This window comes from Neophocaena asiaeorientalis, unplaced genomic scaffold (genome assembly GCF_003031525.2).
Source record: "Neophocaena asiaeorientalis asiaeorientalis breed wild unplaced genomic scaffold, Neophocaena_asiaeorientalis_V1.1 scaffold91, whole genome shotgun sequence".
In the NCBI taxonomy this organism is placed as follows: domain Eukaryota; kingdom Metazoa; phylum Chordata; class Mammalia; order Artiodactyla; family Phocoenidae; genus Neophocaena; species Neophocaena asiaeorientalis.
In genome coordinates, this window is record NW_020173198.1 from 11,823,107 (window position 1) to 11,847,047 (window position 23,941).

The window sequence follows — 23,941 nt, forward strand, 5'->3', positions numbered from 1 at the left end:
AATAAAATATGGTTACTGATTAGTCCAAGCTGTTATTGGGTTGGCTAAAAAGTTCCTTTGGTTTTTAAGTAAAAATAAAAGACACATTTTTCACTTTCACCAAGAACTTTATTGAACAACGTATTCACTGTTTTGTTCCACTACCTTCGGCCATTTTTCAGGCAACTTCGTAAATCCATCTTCCCAAAACTTTTTATCTTTTTGAGCAAAGAACTGTTCCAGGTGCCTTTTACAGTCTTCCAGGGAATTGCAATTTTTTTCCATTAAGAGAATTTTGTAAAGACCGAAATAAATGGAAGTCCGAAGGTGCAGTGTCTGGTGAATATGGCGGATGAATCAGAACTTCCCAGCCTAGCTGTAACAGTTTTTGCCTGGTCATCAAAGAAACATGCGGTCTCACATTATCTTGATGGAAGATTATGCGTTTTCTGTTGACTAATTCCAGGCGCTTTTTGTCGAGTGCTGCTTTCAGTTGGCCTAAGTGGGAGCAGTACTTGTTGGAATTAATCGTTTGGTTTTCCGGAAGGAGCTCATAATAGAGGGCTCCCTTCCAACCCCACTGTACACTACATCACCTTCTTTGGACGAAGACCAGCCTTTGGTGTGGTTGGTGGTGGTTCATTTCGCTTGCCCCACGATCTCTTCCGTTCCAAATCATTGTACAGTATCCACTTTTCATCACCCGTCACAATTTGTTTTAAAAATGGAACGTTTTCATTACGTTTCAGCAGAGAATTGCATGCCGAAATACAGTAAAGGTTTTTTTTGCTCAACTTACGTGGAACCCAAACATCAAAGCGATTCACGTAACCAAGCTGGTGCAAATGATTTTCAACGCTTGATTTGGGTATTTTGAGTATGTCAGCTATCTCCCACGTGGTATAACATTGATCGTTCTCAATGACTCAATTTGATCACTATCAACTTCAACTGGTCTACTCGAGAAAGCTCCAGTACAAAACACCGCAAACCACTTCTGACGCGTTCGATCAGTCACGGTTACCTTCTCCATACACTGCACAAATCTTTTTTTTGCGTTTCAGCTGCGTTTTTACCCTTCCTGAAATAATAAAGCATAACATGCCGAAACCGTTGTTTTTCTTCCATCTTCAATATTAAAATGGCTACACAAAAACCAATTTTGATAAGTTTTTTTTAAATGCACGCTGATAATGACAGCCGTCACATACAATCTAACAAAATTGTTTCAAATGAAGTTAAAGACAACTAAGCGCTACTAGAGCCAGCTTAACAGAAAAAGAAACCGAACGAACTTTTTGGCCAAAATTTTTAAAAATCTCATGCTGAAAAGCTGACAGACTAAGTTAAGATAGTGGAAATGCAGAAAGGGGCATAAATGCAAAAAATAATTCAGAGACAACATTTCAAGGCTTAATGACTGGCTCCGTTGAAAGGTAAAGGAGAATAAAGAATTGAAGGTGGCTGACCTGGGCAGCTGCAAAAGCTGGCAGGCAGGGATGAGCAGTGGGGAAGATGAGTGTTCACTGTGAGAGACTACAGGCCCTTCAGAGGGAGCTCTGAGAAAGGCTGTGGCTGACGGGACAGCTATTTGGTTTGAAGCAAATCACTTAACCTCTCAGGGATCTGGTTTCCTAATTCAAAAAAATGGAAATGACAAATGAAAAGAAGAAAAGGCAAGAATATTTACTACATTTCTATGTACTCAGTCTGGCACTAAGTTTTTTACTCTATGCTTTCCTTACCTTTGCCCTAATGACCTCCCTGTGGGCAGGTATTACTCTCATTTTACAGGTGAGAAAACCAAGGCTTGGAAAGATTAAACAAAAGTGAGAGATTAGTGCAAAAGCCAGGATTCCAACTTCAGAGCCCGTAGTCCTTCTAAAATAATACATTTATGTGCCAAAGCTCAAATGAGTTGGAGCAAATGACTGGGAGGGACAGATGTTACTGGGGTAGGAGGAAGTGGTGCGGAGGGGAGAGGCGGCTGTGGAAGGCTCCGTGGGCGCGACTCTTCACACACACACTGGGGGCCCACGGCCAGCTCAGTCACACCTCCGTGTAAAGACCCTGTCCATCAGGCAGTTACGACGGTAAGATGAAGAAAACACTCTCCTCGAGCAAACACTCAAGGTGTAGCTGGAATTAAACTCCAGATTGAAAAAAGATGAAATCTAAAATTGTAGACGTACTGCACATAAACAGGACACGTTTTTGACATCAGGTTATAATTCTTTCAAATAAACAACTTCTAAGCAGCGTTTTTATTTGTAGCAGTTGGATTTTTATGTGTAGCCATTAAATACATAGCCGAAATGTACTATAAATATACAGAACACGGACAATACACTACACAGAAGAAGTTATATAACTGCTCTTCTGTGCTTGAAGTGGCTGTTATAGCTCTAAACATGCCAATGTGATGATTTTTTTTTTTTTAACTTGCTTACTGCAGACATGTTTCAAACAAACATAACATGGAGCAAAACGCATACCTAACACTTCACAGTGAGACATTCTGAAGTACTGTAACTAACATTTACGTAAAGAATGTTTCTGAAATATTCATTGTAATCCATCTATAAATAAAAATTTGAATTAGCAAAAGTTTAAAACACATGTGGCTTTTAAATTACTATCTAAAAAGACACAAAGAACTAGAAAATTTTATTTGTTCCCCAAGTAAAACACCCAAAACCCAAGTCTTTTTAGCTTGAACAACTGCATTTTCCAAGTTTATTCAAAATGAGTGATTCTCAGAGAATAAGCACTGATTGGAGGATTGATTTTTAAGCTGAGATGATTTCCATATTTATCAAATACTGGGTTAAAAACAAACTAGTTTTGTTGAACCATAAATTAGCCTTTGATCTAAATGCTAAGAAGTAAATATTTATAAACAGATTAAACAAATGTTTACTTAACAGATTAAAAAATATACTGTATTCCTATTTCTAAGTTCTTTAAGGCAGGGAGAGGAGGTAGAAGGGAAAAGGAGGAAGGGAAGAAGGAAAGAGAAAAACAGAGAAAGAAAGGGGAAGAGAAAGGGCCACTAAAAGAAGGGCAGTCTCTTCTTGCTGTTTTCTAGCTCTTTACACTTCTTGGTATTAGAAATCAGTAAATATGAATTTAAATTTAAACAAAGATATTAAACAAAGTATTGTAAAATACATGAAGAAAGATGAAGTTTAATTTACTTGTCCAAGCTATCTTGACTAGTTAAGTAGCAGAGCTGGGACTATGAGTCCCCCTCTGTACAAGTCCCCCTAACTTATAATCTAGTTCTTTGGTTCCTAATTAATCCCAAGAGAAACCCTCTTGTCCGAGGCAACCATGCCAGATAGTAAGTTGGTAAACTGAAAAACTCAGTTAATAGAGGAGCCATTACAACTGATACACATAAATCTTAAGACATTTTAAGTTAGAATGCAGAAATGTCCATGTGTTTGCCAGTATTCCAACACAGGGTCAAGGCCATCTCTTTGCAGATATGTCAGCTCTCTGGCACAAACCACCACTATCTATGACTCCTAGTTTCCATTTCTTTAAAGTAGAACAAAAATGTAAAGGATTTTGAGCACAGCGTGTGTCTATATTTTTACAGTTCTGAAGCCAATTTATTTAGTTTCTCGCCCACACCCAATTCAATAGTATTAAGTAACATGGCTTTGTGGTCCCAGACACTTAACATTTTTGCATTCATAGTTCATCAGTTTACATACATAATATTTAGTTAAACTGCGTAATTATGATTACTACCACTACTGGCATAAACATATTTAGGAATAAACACAGCTGACTTTTGGTTAGTTAGTGAGCGCAGAAATGCATCACCACACTTCAGTGTCACCTCCTCATCACGCCCATTCAGTGTGTCCTGGGACAAAGGGGTTGGAGAGGGCTGGTCATCCCTCAAGCCAACCAAGTTTAGGATGGATAAGACAGGTTCCACCCCAAAACATTTTAAAATTGATGTTGATGCCAAGGACACTTCAAATTGGAAACTTGATCTTTTTAAGTTTTCTGGAGTCTGTTAATACAAATTACTTCATAGATATTATTACTGTCTAACTTCATGCAAAATGCGTTAATATTGTACTCTGAGACAACAGTTCAGAGTACATACCAAATAAATGTTAATATTCAGAGTTTTATAACAGTACTCTAGCAGATAGTACAATTATACATAAGTTTCTAACGCCGTTAGTTAAATACGAAATAATCTATTCTCAGTGTATCACAGTCCTTTCAAAATACTTGTGAATTCTTCTCTCCATTAAATGCACTTTGGCATACATCACAAAACAGCAATTTCAATCAGCTGTGAAACAACAGTTGTGGATAAGTGTTTTTTTGTTGTTGTTAATTGAGATATAATTCACATAACATAAAATTCACCATTTTAATGTGTAGAATTCAGTGGTTTTTAGTACAGTCACAAGGTATGCAACCATCACTATCTAATTCCAGAACATTTCATCATATCTAAAAGAAATCCCACCCCCATTAGTAGTCACTTGCCAGCCAGGAAGTGACTACCCACCCCCAGCCCTTGCTACCACTCACCTACTTTCTTGTCTCTATGTATTTGCCTATTCTAGACATTTCATTTAAATAGTTTTACTTCCTTTCTAATCTGGACGACTTTTATTTCTTTTCTTGCATTATTTCCCTGGCTAGACATTCTGTACAATGTTGAATAGAAGTGGCAAGAGTGGATATCCTTCCTTGTTTCTAATCCAAGTGGGAAAGCTTTCAGTCTTTCACCATTAGCATGATGCTAGCTGTAGGTGTTTCACAGATGCCCTTTATCAGGCTGGGAAAGTTCTCTTTTATTCCTAATATTTTGGGTGTTTTTATCACAAAAGGGTGTTGGATTTTGTCAAATGCTTTTTCTGTATTCATTGAGATAATTGTGGGTTTCCCGCCTCTTTATTCTGCTATATAGTGTATTACATTAATCGATTTTTAGATGTTAAATCAATTTTACATTCTTGTGATAAATCCCACTTGGCCATGGTATATAATCCTTTTTATAAGCTGCTGGATTTGGGTTGTTAGTGTTTTGTTGAAGATTTTTACATTATACTTTGAAGGCATATAGTCTAATTTTCTTTTCATGTGCTGTCTTTAACTGGTTTTGGTATCAACGTAATACTGGCCTCAAAGAATGAGTTGAATGTTTTCTTGTCTTCCATTTTTTGGAGGAGTTTACAAAGAACTGGAGTTAATTCTTCTTTAAATTGGTGGAGCCATCTGGTTCTGGGCTTTTCTTTTTGGGAAGTTGTATGATTACTAATTCAATTTCTTTGCTATAGGTCTATTTCAGATTTTCTGATTCTTCTTGAGTCAGTTTTGGTAGTTTGCATCTTTCTAGAAATTGGTCCATTTCATCTGGGTTGTCTAATTTGTTGACATGCAACTGTTCATAGTATCCCCTTATAATTCTTTTTATTTCTATAACATCAGTAGTAATGTCCCCACTTTCATTCCTGATTTTGGTAATTTGAATCTTTTCTCTTTTTTTCTTAGTCTAACTAAAGCTTTGTCCCCTTTTTTTAATCTATTCAAAAAACCTACTTTTGGGGCTTCCCTGATGGCGCAGTGGTTGGGGGTCCGCCTGCCGATGCAGGGGACACGGGTTTGTGCCCCGGTCCAGGAGAATCCCACATGCCGCGCAGCAGCTGGGCCCGTGGGCCATGGCCGCTGGGCCTGCGCGTCCGGAGCCTGTGCTCCGCAACGGGAGAGGCCACAACAGTGGGAGGCCCGCGTACCGCAAAAACACAAAAACAAAAACAAAAACAAAAACCTACTTTTGGCTTCACTGATTTTCTCTGTTTTCTTTATTATTTAGTTCTGCTCTAATCTTTATTATTTCCTTCCTTCTGCTTGCCTTGGGTCTAGTTTGTTCTTCTCTTCTAGTTTTGTTAAGGTGGCAAGTTAGGTTATTGATTTCAGTTTTTTGGAAAAGATATTCTTAAATTTCCAAACTTTTCACAAAGTGATACAATATACATCTTAATGCACAGTATCCACATTATCCTTACAATGTGTGGTATTCATAAATTTCAAAAAGCACTTATTATGTTCAAACTAGTTAAGCTTAAACGTTCCCAGAAGCATTTCTACAACACCAGAGTATAAGAGGACGAAAATCGCTTCAGATATCAGAACCACCATACCCTGTGCACACCTAGCCGCCTTCTGAACATACCCAATGATGAAAATGTCTCACTCCTCCACAGGCAGTCCTTTTCATCTCAGAGAAATCTACCACAATGCCCTTCCTCACACTGAAACGAAACCATCACTGCAGTAGGTTGTAGTTTCAAAAAGACATGACACTATCTTCAATCCTACATATTCTTCTTACAATGTGACTTCGGCATTCTTCTCATCAAAAGGTGGGGACTAAGCTGCCTCTGCTTGAATTTGTGCTAGTCTGTGCTACAGGGTAAGGGATGTTACATGACTTACAAGATTAGGTCATAATCGGTCTGCCTAGGTCTCTTGGAATATTCATCTTTGGAGCTGCTGAGATGCCACATAAGCCATCTGACTGCTCTGAGGCTGCTATACGGTGAGAAAACCAAAAGTAGCCCATGACTAAGCTGAAGTGAAGAGACACACAGAGATGCCCAGCCAATCACCAGCTACTTCAGCCACCTTCCCTTGCTGTTGCAGTTTCAGCCACTGTCTGACTGCAACCAAAACAGAAACCAAGCCAGAACTGCCCAGCTGAACCCTCCTCAAATCCCTGATCCACAGAGGTCATAGAAGACAAAACGTAATTGTTGTGGGTTTCAGCCACTAAGTTTTGGGGTGATGTGCTACACAACAATAGTAACTGGAATATTGACTCTAGGCAACATGTACTCCTTAATCCCAGAGTCTACACCTGGGATCATGAAGACTAAGTCCAATTAATTTTTCAACACTGGAAATACTAAAGAAAATCATAGTTGATTCTCAGTCTTCTGTGAGCTTATTAAATCACTTGACAATTTTATTTTAAATCATGGTTTCACTTTTCACAGTTCTGGTCATACTAGCCTGGATTAGTTAAGAGACAGTTTATCTACATTTTCTTAATTATGAGACCCAGAACTATATCCAGTCCTCCAATGATGGTATACATGAACTGTTGAGAAATGCAGGAAGACTATGTCACTCACTAGCGAGGCTTTTATTAATCTGGTGTGAGTTCATATGTATAAACTTTGAATAAAATCCTTTTCCACAGGAAATGGTATAGTACAGGATATCAGTTAAGAGTTAAGGTTTTGGAATTAGACAAATATGGAGACAAAATTCAGCACTATCACTAAGAAGCTATATGACCTTCAGTAAAGTGTATAACCTCAATAAAGCTTAATTCTTCACTTATAAATTGGGGTCATAGTACCCAACTCATGGGATTATGACAAAGGTTAAACGTAAGCACACGAGTAGCTACTGTTGTAATGTTTTCTCCAATCACAATGCTCCTCATCCTCTTCCTGTTGAACTGATTTTTTGTCTGTTTTGATCCAAGGTCAGGGCCTCACAGTGATCTCTATTAAAGTAGCTCTTATTATATACAGCCCATTGCTTCACTCACTTATGATCTTTTACACAAATAACCGTTTATAGAAGATGTAGTGGAAGAAAAAACCCCATTAATGATAGCAACAAAAAGATAAAATATCTAGAAATAAATGTAACTGGGAATGTATAAAATCTTTATAAGGAAAATGTTAAAACATGACTGAAGAACTCCAAAGAAGACTTGAAGAACTAGCGTGTATTATACTACTGGACAGGAAGACTCAGCATCATAAAGATGTCTGTTCTGCCTAATTTAACTTATAAAATTTAAATGATTGAAATAAAAATACAAAAAAGATTATTTTTCCTTTGGAAGTGGGGTGGGGAACCTAGACAAGTTAATTCTAAAGCCCTTATGGAAAAGAAAAAAACAAAACAAAACAAGCAGAAGTTGTCTGGAAAACCAATGAAAAAGAGGAGTGCTACTAGACCTAGCATATATTAAAATATATTACAATACCTCAATGATTAAAACAGTATGATATTAGTATACGAAGTGAGAGACAGGAAGACAAATGATACAGAAGAGAATGTCTAAAAATTAGATACATATATACATAGAAATTTATTATATAATAAAGTTGGAATTGCAAATTAGAGTTAAAAACATGGACTCTTTGAAGAAAGGTACTGGGATAACTGAGTAGCCATTTGGGGGAAAAAAAAGTTTGAACCAAACCTAACATAGCTCAGCAGGATAAATGGCTCATGAATCAGAGATTTAAAGGTTAAAATAAGAGACGAAAAAGGTTATAGAAGAAAATATGGGAAGTCCTCCATAGCCTTGGAGTTGGGAAAACCTTTCCATCACTCCAACTCCTGAAGCCATTAAAAAAAGATGGATAAATTATATATGCATATGTATTTATATGTATATTCATATAAACTTTACATGCCAATAAAACCATAAACAAGATGAAAAGTGACTTACCAGGAAGTCTGTATTTGCAACTTACAATACACAGAAATAAGCTCCTACAAACAGAAAACGAAAAGATCGATAATTGAGATTTTTAAATGAGCAAAGAATATGAATAAAGCTCAGAGAAAAGGAATGTTCTTTTAAAATATGACAAGATGCCCAACCCTCCTCACGAAGAAAGAAATGTTAAAATTACCACGAGAAACCAAGTTTATTTAGATTGGCAAAATTCTGAAAGTTTAATAACACAGATTGGCAAGACTGGGCCTTACCTCATAAATTAGAGGAATATAAAATGGTACAACCTTTACGGATAAAAATTTGTCAACATCTGTTAAAATTACAAATGCACTAACTCTTTGAACTAGCAATTTATCGTCTGGGAATTTACATGTTCAAAATGAAACTGTAGGTGGGACTTCTAGAATGGCAGAGAAAAGAGCTCAACAAATCCTGTCTCTAATGGCAATGATAAAACAAGACAAAATTGCCAAAAACAACCTTTTCAAAACTCCAGAAATTGATGAAAGGCATATACCAAACAGAGAAACATTTATTCAATAAAAAAACTACTGAATCTTCATTTAAAAAAAAATATTCTGTGGCATTTTGCAAATCACATCTATCTGGTAAGGAACTGACTGCATCCAGAATATAAAGGATTTAACATTCAAAATAAAAGACAAAAAAATTCCAATTTAAAAATGGGCAAAATATTTGAATAAGCATTTCACAAAAGATATACAAATGCCAGATAAACACATTAAAAGATGATCAGTATCATCAGTCACTAGGGAAAATGCAATTAAAACCACAATGAGATACCACTTGACACTAGAATGGCTACAGTAAAAGACAGACAATAAAAAATGTTGGCAAGGATGTGGATGGAGAAACAGGAACCTTCACACAGTGCTGGTGAGAATGTAAAATGATACAGCTACTTTGGAAAACCATTTCATTTGGTATTTCCTTAAAGTGTTAAATATAATTTTACCATGGGGGCTTCCCTGGTGGCGCAGTGGTTGGGAGTCCGCCTGACGATGCAGGGGACACAGGTTCGTGCCCTGGTCTCGGAAGATCCCACATGCCGCGGAGCGGCTGCGCCCGTGAGCCACGGCCGCTGAGCCTGCGCGTCCCGAGCCTGTGCTCCGCAACGGGAATAATCCAGCAATTCCACTCCTCATTATCTAACCAAGAGAAACGAAAACATAAAATCCACACAAAGATTTGTAAACAAACGTTTATAGCAGCATTATGCATAATAGCTCAAAACTATAAACAACTTAAATGTCCATTAATTAGTGAATGGATTAACAAAATGTGGTATATCCCAATGGAATATTATTCGGCCACCAAAAAAAAGGAAAGAAATACTGATATAACACAAACAAAACCAAAAAACACTATGCTAAGTGGATGAAGCCAGATGTCAAAGAACACATGTTGTATGATTCCATTTATATGAAATTTCCAGAAAAAACAAATCTGTAGAGGCAGAAAACAGATTAGTGGTTTTCTAGGGTTGGAGATGCGAATAGGGATTAACTGTAAATGAACAAAGATTTCTTTTTGGTGTGATGAAATGTAAAATCAGATTGTAGTGATGGTTGCCCAACTCTGTAAATTTACCAAAAACCATTAAAGTTTACACTTTTAAACGAGTGAATCTTATGGTATGTAAATAATACCTCAATAAGGCTGCTTTCAAAAAGTATTGTAATCTGTGTGTGAATGCTTATAGGAGCTTTATTTATAACTGCCAAAAACTGGAAACAACCCAAACATCCTTCAGTTTGAATGGAATAAAACACTGTGGTGCATGCGTATCACAGAACATCACTGAGCAATAACAGGGATGAGCCACTGACAACTGCAACAATTCAGGCAGAATCTCAGATGTGTTACGCTAAGTCAAAGAAGCCACCCTCAGAGGGCTTCAGTACAGGGATGCTGCAAGAAAGCCAAAGCTACTGGTACAGAGAATGGATCCCTGGCTGCCAGGAGTGGGGCTGATACCAAAGAGGAAGACAAGGGAATTTCAGGGGGACGGAACTGTTCTGTATCTTGACTGTGGGTGTGGTTACACGACCCTATATATTTGGGTCAAATCAGAACTGTACGTCAGAAACATTGACATATGTGTATATTAAAAATAAATTTAGTGATGCTGTATAAGATTATTCATTGCAGCATGATTTTTAATAGCAACCAATCAGAAACAACTCCAGTCAAGATCAACAGGAAACGGGTTAAGTAAATTACTGTACATCCATACAATATAATACGACACAGTTGTAAGAAAGAATGAGAAGCTCTCCGGGTAATACTGTTATGGAAAGATATCTGATTTATTGGTAAGTGAAACAGTGAATTAGAAAAAGAGAAAAAGAAGAATATAAACACATTCATTTTTGCTAAAAAGAAACTCTGAATGAAGACACAAGAAAGCAGTAGAGCCGTTTTCAACTATGTGAGTAAGTGTGAATGGGGTGTGCAATGCGGTGGCTGCTGCCAGAGAGTGATTTTTAGTATTGTTTTATTATTATCTTTGAACATGTAATGTAAAAAGGAAACAAATCAAAACAGAATTTTTTGAATATTGTTCCATCCTCCAATATATACATACTCTCATCGCTGTGTCATCCGAAATTTGTTTGCCTTTTGTATGTTCTTCTTAGTCAGTGATTAAAATATTGAATTGAAGAGAACTAGGGAAGTCCTTGCAATAAACTAATAAAAATCTTTCTTAAATTAATGTTAATCCATTACCACACACGATCCCGACTTCATGAGTTGCATGAAGCTTAACTGTGGGCGAGTTATTTAACTTCCCTAAACTTCTTTGTAAAATGGGTGTAAATGATATCTCCCTTGCGGGGTGCAAATTAAACGAGGCAATATATGTCAAGTGCTTGGGATCGTGCTTGGCACTGAGCAGGCATTCAATAATTGCTCATTGCCTTCATTTTTAGTTATGGTTGCTTCCTGGCTGATGCATTCATCTAACCGTCACAGCATTCAGCTCATATTTCATGAGAGACCTTGTCACACAAGACCTGTGGTGGTGAAAGCTTTCTTCTGTTTGCTGGGCTGCCTGGGTTCAAATTCCAGCTCTGAAATTTTCTAGCTGGTGGGCAAACCACTTAAACTTCCAAAGCCACAGGATCTTTGGTTTAAAATGGGGGTGGCAATGGTACTTATTTCACAGGATTAAAGGGAGAATTGAATGGAGTTGAGGTTCAGAGCAGAGCTTTGAGCACATAGTAAGTAGTCAATAAATATTAGAAATTGGTACTATTATTTTGTCTACCACATTCCTGGTTCCCTACTATGTGAAATAACGTTAAGAAATATTGCAATTATTATCTGAATTTCGTAAAAACTTCATGTTAAATCTCATTTCTAGCTTCTCTTGACTTTCTAATTATACTTCAAACTTCCAAATAAAAAAAGTTTATTCCTACCAACTCTTCTGACACACATACACACATGATAATAGGGTTTTTAAATTTCCCTAACACAGGCATAATACAGGCTAGCTCTAAAAGTAACAGAGGTTGAAATCAATATTCATATTTTGTATTGTTTTCTCTAATATTTGAGATTTACCAGGCTTTGGATTTCTAGATACTTGGCAGTACAACATGGCTATATATATATATACACCAATTTTTTTCTGAAAGAAAAAACAGAACTAGGTACCCAAACTAATCTTGGTGATTACAAGAATTTCCCAGAGTCGTCGTTTTTTTTTAAAGTACCATCAGTAAAATAAAAGCTGTCTATGTACTTTTATTCCTTATAACACTGTTATCTCTTTAGCTGTTTCCTAAAGTAGCCAGAAAAGTTCAGGATTTAGAATTTAGTCCTTGAAAGTAATTGTTTAGGGCTACAATTTCTGTACTGGAAATGACTAAACCAATGCAGGGGAAGGAGCTTGGGTTTCTGTGTTCCGCAAGCCCTTTGTTTTCCAAGCAGCATTATTTTAATTATTTCCTATAAATATATCACTGTCCTTTAGAAAAATATTTTTCAGATAAAGATTAAAAATCTTTAATCATCACTTGGAACATCACTTGGAAATGACCTCAGCATATTACAAACCTTCTAAAACAGATTTAGTGTATGAAAACCCATTTGCCAAATAAGAAAAGCAACTATGACACGGAATTTCATTAATCAAATTATTTTAAGAAGAAAAAGACTTTAAGGGTTTTTATCAGATGAGCGGCAACAGAGTATTTTCAGAAAATTGTGGGAGATATGGTAAAAAAACAAAACAAAACAACAACAACAAAAAACCTGCCATCTGGAGAGAACTGAGGTGTTAGCCAGAGAGGGATTCTGCTTACCCTCACCCACCCCTACTGCTGCCCTCAACTCCTCTGAGGTTCCCCCTCCAAGCTGCCCCTGTTGGCTGACATAACCATTCTTTCTTTGCCAGGCCAGGATTTCCATTAAACCTTGGGTAGGAATTAAGATTTCCTTTCGAATCCAAGAGAGACCTGGAACCCCACGTATTTATCTCCAATGGAATTCTGACCATGAAGCAAAGATGGCCTTTCTGGAAGGGCTGGGCAGAGGGTGCGCCAGGTACAGCTGTTACATACACCTGCCCCCAGGTAGAGGCAGCTGCCCTCGCCGACACTGAGGTAGACAGCAGTGAGCAGACACCCCTGTTAGCATGACATATAGTCTCTTTCTCCTTAGCACAGTGCATGGTTAAAGACTGTCAACCTTAAATGGTCCTGGAGGCTGCAGGTAAGTGATTCTAGAGAGGTCTTTACCTGAACTGCTAAGGGGATTCCAGTAAGTACCAAAATACAAAACAAAAGGCAGATTTCTCAGTTTTGAACAACTCAAGCCCATGCACACCAGCAAAGTACTCAAAGAACACACGGGGGGGGGAAAAAAACAGGGAAAAGTGTAGTTATTTTTTAAAATATTTATAGAGAAAACCTGAAAATAATCTATTGACCATCAGTAGGTTAAATAAATATTGGTACGTTCATTTCACTGAAATTATGCTATAACAAAATAAAAACCACATAGAGCTATACAAACTGAAAAGGGAAAATGTCTATTTTATATATAGATCGGAAAAGTAGAAAAACGTGGCTACTGAACAGAATGGATTATGTGTGCAGATAACACATACACAGAGCAGTCAAGAGAAAGAATGGGGCAGTTAAGGAGAGTGGCATGTAGGCTGCAGCCAAGGGCAGGCAGGGAGAGTGTGTGTAAGGCAGGCTGAATGCCAAAGAAACAGAGAAGGTGAGAGGAGAAGAGATGGGGCAGGAGACAAAGAAAGAGAAGAAATGGGCAGGAGGCAAAGAGAGACCAAAGTGATGCACAGGGACAGACATGGAAGTATATACTCTAAATGGCTATTGCTCTGAGTGTCCCATACAGTGGCCACTAGCCACATGTGTCTATTTAAATTTAAAATCGTTAAAATTCAATAAAACTGAAAATTCAGTTCTGCAGTCACACCAGTCACATTTCAGGTGCTCAGCAGCCACATGTGCTTCATGGCTACTGTCCTGGCAGCACAGGACAGAGCGTCCCCATCACTGCACAAAGTTCTACTGGGTAGTGCTGTTCTATACGCTTTGGTATTGTGTAAATTTTTTAATAGTGAGTGTGTTGTACTTTTCTAGTCTGCGAAGAAAATAAAGATATTTCCACTTTGGGAAAAAAACAGGTTTTGGGTTTTTTTCCTCATTCTGTACCTCTTTTAATAGTTATTTTTCGAACACCACAGAAGCACCAGAGGTTTCATAAGGGCTTAATGACATTTATTCTGCCGATTTTCTCCAAGTTATTTGATTCTTACTAATTCAGTTCTACTTAACAAGAGTTCAGATGCCACCAAAAGAAGGAAGACAACGACATATATTTGGAACATCGTGACATTGCTCTCGTTCTCTAAAATCTAAAAAAGGTTATGTTACTCATTCTTAGTAGAAGCAAGCACAGTTGACAAAAAACCCTCTGCAGTTTAGACAAACATTTTAAATTGAAGGTTTTCTTCAAAAGAATAATAGCACTTAAAAATAGTATTCTTTTTTTTTCTGATTCAATTCAGTACAAAGTAGAGAAGAAAAAAAAAAACAGCCTAAAGCTTAAAAAAAAAAAAAGTGCCACTTTAACTGAAAAAGAGAACGGCAATGCTAAGAATCAGTTTTCAACTGAAGGCTGTGACATCAAAGTGGTGAATGTTCATAATAACCGGTTCCTCAGGGCTTTCTCATGTAATAGAAGTTTGAAGCATCTGGTGAGGTTTTAAGCAGGTAACATTTTAAAGAAAAGTTAATAGAAAGGTCTCCAGAAAAAAACATAAGGCACATATACAAGTTTGTGGGGAATGCACAGGTAATACCATTTTGAGACCCTGAGTGCCCTCTGAAAAACCACTGACTGCTGCTGGAAGATTGCAGTCCCAGTCCCTGCTGGGATCCCCGTCAGTATCCAGTAACCCACAGGGTCCCACGGCAGATCTAATCTGTGCCCTGAAAGTTCTCCTCAAAATCCTCCACAGATCACATCCACCTACTTTCCTAATGCAACCACCCACTAGCCTATCACCAGACCTTAAATTCCAATCATAACCATCTATTCAAGGTTCTTACCACAGGGTCATGCATAATATATAAAGATATAAAGCCACAGTAATTAAGACAGTGTAGAAGTGACACATGGATATACTAAGGACCAGTGGAGCAGAGCCCATGCATAGTGAGCGATCTGGATACAAACAATCTGGATACAAAAGACAAAGTGGCATAACAAACCAGTGCGGGAGAAGACGGACTCTGCAATCAGAGATGCTGGCCCGTGCAACTAGTTTATATTCACATGGAAAATTGTTCCCTATCTCATACCCACACACAAATAAATTCCATGTGGATTAGACTTATGCTGAAGAGCAGAACTCTTCTTTTGGAAGAAAATGCGGTAGGATCTCTTTATGACCCCAAAGTACTCAGAGTACAGAGGAATTTATTAAACATGGTATAAAAAGTACCAACCATACATGAACAGACGAATAAGTATGACTTGATTAAAATGTAAAACTTGTACACAACAAAGCACACCATAAAGAAAGTGGAAAGATAAGCCACTGGGAGAACATATTTGAAACGCAAAATATCAACTAAGATAAATAGCCAGAATATATAAAGTATTAAAGATACTCTGTAAAGATACAAGGGGGAAAAAAATCAAACCAATAAAAACAACACAAGTCACAAAAGAGAGAAACACACAAAGTCACAAAAGAGGCAACTGAAACAGCCAAATAAACATAAGAAATGATGCTCAAACACACCAGAAATCAAGGAAATGCATTATTTCAAATTAGCAAAAATGTCAAAGTCTGGCAATACCAAGGCTTGGCAAGGATACAGAGCAACAGGAACTCTCAGACAGTGCCGTTAGGGGCTGAAATTTGTACAACTACACTGGGGAATTATCTGGCAACATCTAATGAAGTCAAGGATGCATATGCCCTATGCACCAGCAATGCTACCTCTAGGTACAAACCCTAGAGAAGGTCTTAAATATGTTCAAGAAGACATGTTCACAGTAACACTGCTTAATAGCAAAGCATGAAAATAACCAAAACTTCCACTGACAGAGAAGGAATAAACTACAGTATAATCCTGGGATACCACAGAGCAAAAAGGAAGAATTACTGCTACACACTTCTACACAGATATAGCTCATACATAATGTTAAATGAAAACTCAAGTTGCGGAAATATATACACAAGATCCACAAAGTACATACACTGTATATTAACACATATGCATGTAATGTTAAGTAGAAAGCCAAGCATGGGAATGACACACGCCCATTTCAGGATGATGGTTCTCTGCATAAGGAAGATGGGGAAATGTCAGCTGGGAGGGTACACAGGAAGCATCAAATACGATACTCGTGCAATATTTTATTTTATATAATCTTAAGCTTTTAATGTAAAGCAAAGGTAGCAAAATGTTGAAATTTGACTAAGTTGTTTAAAGATTATATTATTCTCTACACTGTTCTGTATTCATGAAATATTTCAAAAGCATGAAGTAACTTGTATTTTAAAGAAAGAGAAAAAGAAGCAGAGGCTGAAATTTATCAAAATGGTTGTCTTCTGATATTGAGTCCCTGGTTATGGATAACTTTTCTTCTTTCCTTCTTAGTTTTCCATATTTTCTAATTTTCTTCCCATAAAGTCAACCCAGATACTTCTAGTCCAATTTATTCTCTCCCTTCTTACTCCCCAAACCAACAGTGTACTTTCTTGCTCCTTTGGTACAGACTTGGTATTGTAGTATGCACTGTCTCCTACACTGGAATATGGGTTCTTGGAGGGTCCATCACATGCATTCTCATTTTTACAAAAATTATGTACTGAATGCCTACAATGCACCAGATACCATGCCAGGAGCTACGGAAGGATAAATGAACAAAACCTACGCTGTTCCTTCCTCCATAGAGTTTATAGTCTCAAAGAATAGAAACATTAAACATAGAAAAAAACTATTAATATATAATTAAAAACTGTGAGTAATACTATGAAGGAAAAGAATAGGTGCCATGGGACCACATAATAGAAAGGCCTAATATAATTTACATTGGATAGGAGAAATAGCAATATGCCAGGAAGGGAGGGGTGGAAGGGCCTCCAGACCCACGAGTGTCTTTCCTACTAGCCTGAAGCAATGATGGCAGGGGTTGCTTCTGACCCATAGCTGTGCCCCCTACTTTCATGGTGCTTTAACAAATGCTTCTTGGTTGGTTCTAAGAAGCCTCTGAGCAATCAGGAGATTCTGTGCCTATAGCTCTAACGCAAGAAAGAAGTCCTTGGGGGATGGCCCAAAAGGCAAAAGAAGTAGTCGTCCAAAGAGGCAGAACAGAGTCTGAGCCCACTGTGTGGTAGCTCAGTTCCTCAAAAAGCACTTGCCATATATTCTCTCATCCTCCTGTCCTGAAAGAGCTAACCTTTCTCTTCAACCTTCCAGCCACCCATCCCCTTCCTTGCCCAGTACCTTCATCCCCTAGTTACTCAATTCAATACATTTAAGTGGACCTACGCGTGCCAAGCTAGGTTTATGAAGATCCACACAAGCATAGCCTCTGCCTCAAAGAGCTTTCCTTCTAGACCAGTGGATCAACTGGGGGTGACTGTGTCCCCCGGAGGACATTTAACAATGCCTGAAGACATTTCTGGTGGTCACGTGGGGCGGAAGGGAGGGGGTGCTACTGGAATCCAGGGGGTAGAGTCCAGGGATGCTGCTAAACAGCCTATATGAGGCTCGAGGACAGCCCCTCCACAACAAAGAATTATCTGGCCCAAATGTCAGTAATGCCCAGGTAGAGAGACCTGATACAGGTTACTTAGAACCACGTCTATAAGTTGACTGCTAAAGCAGGGCAAATGTCAGAGGACGATGGCCAGAGGCCAAGCAGGTCGAGTGTCAGAGGCCTAGGAGAATATTAAACACCAGGTGTAAAAAAAAAAAAAAAAAGTCAATAGTGCCAAGGTTAGACAGGTGTATTTTTACAAAATGTCAATAGTGTTGAGGTTGAGAAACCTGCTCCAGAGAATTAGCAGCATTATTACATCACAATGCAACAGGAGTACAAGGTGTTCCATACGAAGGTGAGGAGGTATCTAGTATAGAACCGGGGGTAAGAAAGATTTCCTTGAAAGTGACATCTAATTCAAAACCTGAAAAACAGATGAGTTAAGTATGGGATGAAAGGACAGAAGCAGGATAAAGCAGCTTCCAGACAGAAGGTACAGCCAGTAGGCAAGGGACCATGGAACAGAAGAAAAATGTTCGTTTGATGGGAACATGGGGAGTGGCTATGGAAGGGCTGAGGAGATAAACGGGCCCAGATCATACTGAGCTTGCGTGACGGGTTAAGAATGCAGACGTTATCTTTAGGGCAATAGGAAGCCACCGAAAGGATTTACACAGAGAAGGGATATGGACAAAACTTGTTTTAGGACAACCGCCCCAGAGAATGAACTGCTAGGGAACTGAGTAGGAGGGGCTCCTGTGGTTCAGGTGACAGAGGCGTGGCTTTGACCGCATGGTGGTTCTGAGGGCGGAGGGAGGCACTCAGGGATGCTCAGACACAGGCTGTGATGTGTACCTATCACAGTCCTCGAACTAGCCATCCCAGAGCCCTCAAATTCCAAAGCTAAGTTTTCTGCAATTCATCTGTGGCCCAACCTAACCAGAATTATGTGGCAGCAAAACCAGAACCTGAACTGACTTGAAGCTATTTATAGTACATTTATCCTATTTAATGTGAATGTTTCAAGGCAGAGGATTAATGTCTGCCTGCAGGGTGCTGCCCCAGACCTCACTGGGTAGCATATTCACTTTCTAAAATTCAAAGAAGTCTGTATTCCAAAATGCAGCTGGACCCAAGGGTTTAAGATAAGGGATTGTGGACCCCTATACAAGGTGCTGAATAAACTTTTGTCAAACTACATGAAATTAGGCAAAGTAGGTTACTGAATTATTATTTGTTCAAAGTATTTTTCTAAAAACAGTATGAAACTTCCAGATACCACATATATACATACACATAATTTGGCATGTGATCCTAGCAGAGTCACAGTAGTGGGATTTGGGGAAAGAACCTAAAAAAATTATTTCACAAAAACTTATTTACTTCACAATTCCTCCTCCTGGGATTGCTGCACAGAAGGAAGAGTAGGTATAATCAGTAGCAAGAACCAGATCTCCCTTTTAGTAGAATAATTCCAAGTAAAGTCAGTTGGAAGTTAAAAGAGACTTGAGGTCGCCTTCCTAATCGCTGTTAGCACAGCCACAAACACATCAGTAACTTGCCTGACGCTTGCTTGATAAAGGAGACCTGGCTGTTTTGTACTTGGGCTGAGTACTGCAAATACGAACAGCTGTGTCAAGTGGTCACAGGCCACGGCTGCAGGGGCAAGGAGGCACTCACTCTCGTTCATTCATTCCTTCATTCAACACACGTCTGTGAAGAGGTTTCTGTGTGCCCGGCACTGTTTGTTCTAGATGCTGGGGATACAGCGTTCATGAGACCCCTCAGAGGTTATGGATTCTACAGGGGCACACGGACATGAAGCATACAATTACAATCAGGTGTAAAAAGTTATGACGGGAAAGCATAATGACAATATACAGCAGAGGGACCAAATGTAGTAGGAAGAAAAGAATCTAGAAAGACCTCTCTGAGCAAGTGATATTGAAGCTAAGACCTAAAGGATAATTAAAAAGTATCTAAAGGGATCTAAAGAGAGTAAGAAACTGAACTGAAGCAAGCCAGAAAATTGGAGAAAACCAGAGAATAGAAGAAAATAATGCCTGAACTCAGAGACTGCAGCCTCGAGTGTAGGCTCGAAAGAAGCTATTACCCTGAAGAAATCCTACTGGAAATTGGACTACATTTTCTGATGTTCTGGAAGGTACTTTGCACTTAAAGATAGAATAAATGTGGGAAGTGGGGTTTAAAATACTTAAACATTTATTTTATGCTTATTTAGACTAAAGGAAAACAACCCTTCTATGTAATAAAATACACCTAAAATGCACTTCCAACAGATAAATTGAATAGTTGTATATTGAAACATTTAGAACACTTACAGTGAGTTTGAATAATAAATTAGGTCATCAGCAATACACTGCCAACTTTCTAAAGCACTATGGTCTGGCACGGTATTTTAAAATAATAAATTTACCAGAAACATAATTGAGATATTCAGATGTCAACTGAGAAGGCTTTGGCAACATTAAAGGTTCCAACCACAAATACATCAGTGTAAGTTCATGTTATATTTTGAACCTATGACAGTTTGAAAAGCAACTGCTTGTATTCTACCCCAAAGACCCGAAGGAACCAGCCATCCATAGTAGCTATTTTTATTGAGAGACTCATTACTCCAGGCCAGAGTACCAGAGTTTTAAAAACTAGTGTTAGCACATTTTCGTTCTATGTGTGTAATACTTTTTATCCTAAAAAAAAAAATTCAAGAGATTTACTAAACCAAAGGCACTCACATTTGACTAGATACACCTGGGAGAATTTGGGGAAAAAAAATCAAGCTTGATGTAAGAGGAGGCAATAATACCTCACAACTGTTACTCAGTATCTTTGTGGGTATTCTTTTTTTTTTTTTAAAACCATCTCCTCCCCAATTTTTGTTAGGGTCATCTACTGACCACCCAGCACTCCTAAATTCCTTAGTGACTGGGCCTGATTTGTATTTTTTCTTTCTATGTAATCTCTGTCATCATGCTAGAGGATCTGGAATTCCCTCTAATTATCCACTGTCCCAGTAATTCAATTTCCTCAACAACAGGAACCTTCCCATTCTCTCCAACCTCCCACAAGAACAATCACATCCTAGACCCATCTTAGAACCTGAATTCTGGAACAACCTCCTGTGATTACACTGTTTCCTCGTGCCTCCTGTACCTGTCCCATCACCCCTCCTTTCATCCATCCATCCATCCATTCATTCATTCTACATTCAACTACTGTTCACTAAATATCTGCCTTTTGCCAAGTTCTGTTCTAGGTACAGGTGGAAAAGCAGTATTAAAAATTAAAATATAATAACCCATACAGAAATCTTTGCCATCATGGAATATACAACTAAGTAAATAAGTAAAATATGTACTGTCAAGTAGTGATAAATGCTGTAGAGGAAAACAGAAAGGCAGGGGAGGGGGTGTGAGTGCTTGGCAAGAGGACACCGTTTCAAACAGCGTGGTCAGAGATGCCCCAAGAAGGAGACAGCTGAATGACCTAGCCCTGAAGGAGGTGAGGGTCAAGCTACAAAGCGTGCCCTGAGTAAGATGGGGATGAGAACACTGGCTTCTACTGTAAAACCACAGCTCTGGCTGCTGGGCTGAGAGCAGACCCGGGAGGAGTGAGAGGAGAAGCAGGAGACCTGGCTGTCACCTGGCTTTGTTGCAGCTCTTTCACGTGGTGCTGGTTGTCCCTCCCACAGCCCTGGCGCTACTGGGCTGGAGGCAAGGTGGCATCACCCTGGTCATCACTGTGGTTTCCAAACCATTCTCTCCCTCCTCCCTAAGTCTCTCGGCTTTGAATGTCATATCATGAGACTCTGTCACGACTACCGTGGCTGCTGTCAAACAATTCATCTTTCCTCAGCCACCTGTCCCCACGATCATTCGCCAAACCAGGACTTAGCCTCTGGCATCACAATTTCTGGCACCTACCCTCTGACTACCACCTCTCAGATTCCCAGCTCACTTTCTTTCAAATTCTGGATCCAACAATCCATTCACCTCCTGGGGTCTCCACGCCACTGACCCCACCACCATTTTACTGTCCCTCATACCTTGATGGTCTCTCCTCTCCTCTACGTCACGGTCGGGCACTCAGCTCCACTACTTCTTTGTGCCTGCTCGGCAGACCCTCAATGCTGCTTAAACCCATGCCACACCCACTCCACACTTGCCCCTGAACAGGGAAAAACCGATGGGCGGGAGGGAAGCCGAAAGCCAGTGGAGCAGTGCCCTTGGGCAGGTGAGAGGATGGCATCCTGTACAGAAGGAATGCCTTCGACGTGAGTGGAGAACTGCACGCACGGTGAGGGGGGAAGGCTGGGTGCGGGGCACACATCTGACAGGTGCAGGTTCGGCAGGAAAAGGTTGAGGATGTTCTCTTATGGCTGCTTCTCAGTGAATGGGAGTGAGGCCATTAAGTGACTGTGAGGCAAGGAAAGAGGTGTTAGAGGATTGAGAAAAGGAGCAACTAGCAGAGTGAGAGACCGAACACATGTGGCACATCCCTGAGGCTGCAGCTCCTCCCTCTGCTAAGTTAACCAGCCCCTCTGCCCTCACTTGCCTCTGCATCCAGCCTAGAACTGGGTGCAGGGCAGCAGAGGGATAGAGCCACTTCAACAATTATAATATCCAAGTCAGGGTTTCCCCACGTAGATCCCTAAAACCAAGCACGGCTGAACAAATTCAGAAAACGAAATGAGTCCATCACAAACTCATGATAATTCATTTCAACTGGATTCATAATGTTTTTCAGTAAATACTGTATTCACCTCTGGTAAGGCCCATCCCAAAGCCCAAGGCAGGTGGTGGTTTTCTACTTTCTTCAAGTCCCTAGCTTCACGGCCCCCACCCCCGCCCCCATCACTCAGCAGATGAACTTGGCTTCTATTTTACCGAAGGCAAAGCCCACTTGATGGACGTGAGCTTCTTTAAAATTTCCTTTCCCTATGACTGAAAATCTGTGCGTGTTTAACCTCTACCTGCCCTTCCCCCTGGCTCTTGAATGTTCTTTCCTTCGTGCTATGGCTAACCCACCTCTCTCTCTACCACTCCCATCTCCAAGCTACTGAGCCTTATTCAGTTACCCTACCTTTCTTGCATCTTGAGTTTGTTAAATGTATAGGTTATGAAAAGAAGAAAGTATTCCAGATGAAAGAAACAAAATAAACAAGTTATACAGGCAGGAGAGAGTATGGAATGCTTACGAAAACAGTGCTAAAACCAGTCTTATTACATAGTGGGGTGTGTTGGAAAGTGGTAGAAAACAAAGTCAGATGGATAGGGTGAGACAAGATTACAGAGTATCTTACCACAGAGTGTCAGGCTGATGATTTCTAAACGAGAAAATGCTCATGATGAAAGTAGGATTTAAGGGAGATAAGACCCACAGCATGGGATGGGATGGTTTGGGATGGGAAAGGAGGGATTTACACTTGGACCAGAAATAGGATGGGGGATGGAGGAAAGGAGGGTGAAAGGCAAGAGGGTGAGGCAAACATCCTGACGAGCATGGTGAGAGCCTAGTCAAATTCGGAGGCAGTGAGAAAGATGAAAGGAAAAGAAAAAAGACATTTCTCAGAGAGAAATGAACAGAACCTGGTGACTGACCGCGTACTGTGGAACAATCTCAACCCAAATTCCAGGAGAGGGGCTGTGTAACTGTCACAAGATGGAAGACACGGTGCTACACTGGTGAAGTTCTCAGAATGACAGCATTTGGAGGCTGGTTTGGAGGCTGGGAGGGGCCAGGACCTCTGAGATCATGGGATTCAGCTCCCTCACTTTACACATGAGGAAGCAGAGGTCCAAGGAAGTGAAGTGATTTGTCTGAAGTCACAAAACTAGTCAGTCGCTGACAGAGTTGGGACTGGACCCCTGTCTCCTGTCTGCCTTCAGAGCTCCTTCCATGACAGCCCTTTCTATTTGCCCACTGAGACCCTAGGTGCCACACTTCACTGACAAACACTACACGATGGATGGAACTAGCCACCTGGCTCTGGCCTCTGCAAATATCCAACCAGAGCTTCAAAGCTGCTGGACTGACTCCATCCAGGACCTTCCTGAAGATAAGCCTGCCTTGTCCTTTCGTGGGGAGCCTAGCTCAGGCACTGTTTTTAACTATCTAGCAAGTGTC

At 39.6% G+C, this 23,941-nt stretch overlaps 1 protein-coding gene across 3 annotated transcripts in view; it reads right to left on the bottom strand.

Annotated features, from left to right (window-relative positions):
- The window catches only part of MRTFB (myocardin related transcription factor B), a 201,373-nt gene that overhangs the window by 140,512 nt on the left and 36,920 nt on the right, over positions 1 to 23,941 (bottom strand). The window contains exon 3 of one of the 3 annotated variants that reach the window (XM_024744478.1): positions 8,498 to 8,541. The exons of 1 other annotated variant lie outside the window; for it this stretch is intronic. The gene's annotated coding sequence lies outside the window, so the exon portion shown is untranslated. Of the gene's footprint in view, positions 1 to 1,448; positions 1,522 to 8,497; positions 8,542 to 23,941 lie in introns of those variants that run through there. One more of the 3 variants, XM_024744480.1, reaches the window with a different exon arrangement.